Source organism: Hipposideros armiger, unplaced genomic scaffold (assembly GCF_001890085.2).
Source record: "Hipposideros armiger isolate ML-2016 unplaced genomic scaffold, ASM189008v1 scaffold_31, whole genome shotgun sequence".
Classification (NCBI taxonomy): Eukaryota; Metazoa; Chordata; class Mammalia; order Chiroptera; family Hipposideridae; genus Hipposideros; species Hipposideros armiger.
In genome coordinates, this window is record NW_017731381.1 from 4,685,254 (window position 1) to 4,687,785 (window position 2,532).

Here is a 2,532-nt window from a genome sequence, read left to right on the forward strand (position 1 = left end):
ACTGAAGAACAAAACGACAGCAACTTGTCTGTTCCCCTTCCCCCAATTCCCCAGCGCTGTTCCCATCCCCCAATTCCCCAATAAAAATCTTAAAATAATAATAATAATAATAATAATAATAATAATAATATTGAATGTCAACTATAATTTTAAAAAAACATATAGTCACAGGATGTAAAATAGAGCATAGGGAATATAGTAAATGGTATTGTAATAGCTATGTATGGTGTCAGATGGGTCACAAATTTGCTGGGGTTATCACTTTGTGAGGGGTGTAAATATATATGAACATATATATGTCTTTCTAAGGCTGAAGCATGGCTTCAAAACCAGGGTATTATGAGTTCATATACTTTGTAAAGAGTTGGGAGTGACTTCCCTCTTCCATCCCATCCTTTAATTATTATCAAAGGATGAAAATCTTTTCAGGCAGAGAGCCTTGACAGTAAAGCAAGCTTCAAATGTTGATCATGTTCTTCCCCATGGATTTAAACATAAGCTTTTTTTTTTTTTCCAGCTATTCTCAATACCCTTCCCTAGGATTTGGACATAAACAGAGAAAAGTAAATGAATTTCATGTCAGAATAAGAAATCCTTTTGTAAGTCAGATGGTTTTTACAATCTTTACCGTCCACAGAATTGAAGGGGGGCCTAATCCAGTTGTCAGTAGATAGATCATTAAAAATAATTTTTGATGATAGATCACCATGTGATTTTAGTTACCTGTCATCACATTGCTATAATAAAATTCCTTTTGTTCTCGCCAACTTCTTTAAGAGGGTTTCACAGCATTTATAGCCAGTGTTGTGCTGGTAAATGTTTAACAAGGGGGAAAGGAAGGCAGAAAGTGATAATTTGTACTATTTGCCAGTGTCTGTGGTATAAATATTCCCACCATGGCTGATTTCAAGCCACCAATGTGATGTCTATCATTGAACATAGAATTGGTTAGAGATGAGCAGTATTTCTACCGTAGAGATACAACAGATGCAAATAATATCAAGAGCACAGATAACATTAAAATGTAGAGAAATAATTAGGAAGTTATGAGTTTTGAGTACTTATGTCCTTTGTTGTTTATATGGCTTATTTAATTGTAAGTTTACATAATTTAATTTTTAGTAATAGCTATGTTTAAAAACCAGCCACAAAATTCCTAAAACTTGAGCCAGTATTGGCTGGCTTCAGCATACCACTTCTCAACAGTTATAAAAAACAAAAAAAAATAGGAATCAAATTATGGCTAAATTTGATTCCTAGCACATTCTAGCACAAGCAATATTCATCCAGGGATATGTAAACTGGGGAGGAAAAATTACCCAATTTTACTTTTTTCTGTTTAACAATTATTTATTAAAGTTTGTAGGACTGGTTTCATGAGCATATACATATGTCAAATTATACACTTTAAATATATGTAGTTTATTGTATGTCAGTTGTATCTCAATAAAGGTATTAAAGATTTTTGCAGGACTTTAAAAATTGTAATGTATTTACATTGTTCTGATCAATTCCATTCTTATGATAATTGTAATGATAGAATATTTTAATACCTAATCTTACAGTCACAGAAAGTAAAATAATGATCTAATTTGCATATATATTTTTAAGCAGAGAAATATGATAGAGTTGTCAATAGCCATTTAAGCATAAATAATACATTATGGTAAAATTTTGTGGTGGAACATGAAGTAGAAATTTGAGTAGAAAGAGGAATGATGTAAAAATTCTGACTTAGAGAAGTCTGTTCATGTATTTTTTAAATGGGTGGTTGTAAGTATCAAATTGCTAGGGTATTTAATTAACCATTTGTTTTTAAGTGCATGACTTTACAATGTGTCAAAAATTACACCCTTTGTAGCTATGTACACTTTTGATGAAAAAGGTTAGCTGTCAACTAAAAAGTATGCCAGGAAATCCATAGTTTCCCAATAATCATTTAGAGGGTACAGTAGCAAAAATGGTTGAAGACTGCTGGTGGGGACTGTTAGTGGAAGCTCTTATAAAACTATCCCAACCGCCTGAAATTAAAAAATTAACGTCCCCTTCTCCAAGGTCTGAAAAGCTCTCTGAAGGTGTGCAGTATGTCTGAATACAGTTATTTGTGGGGGTTTAACCTGTGCTCCTTGGATTGGGGACAACATGCGAGGTCACTACTTTTGTAGGGTGCATGTCTCTAGGAAATTTTTCTGGGGCAAGAAGCTTCAGATTCTCTTGTTAGATCCACAAAGAAGCCCTGACCTCCAATGAGTTTTAAAAACAATTTGACCAGAGCCTGAGGCCCTTGAAAAAGTTCTAATAGGTTCTTCTTTGGCTCCTACAAAACAAAAAGGACTCAAATGTTGTAGAACCAAACCGAAGTCCCCAATTCCCTACCTGAGACTGAAGTAAACAAACAAACAAATAGCCAACCAACCAACCAAACAAACAAAACCCACAGAGATTTTAGAGCAAGAAGCTCTTGATTAAAATCCTGGCTCCAGGCCGGCTGAGTGGCGCGTTGGTTAAGGGCTAGCTGGCTTGGGACGCCAG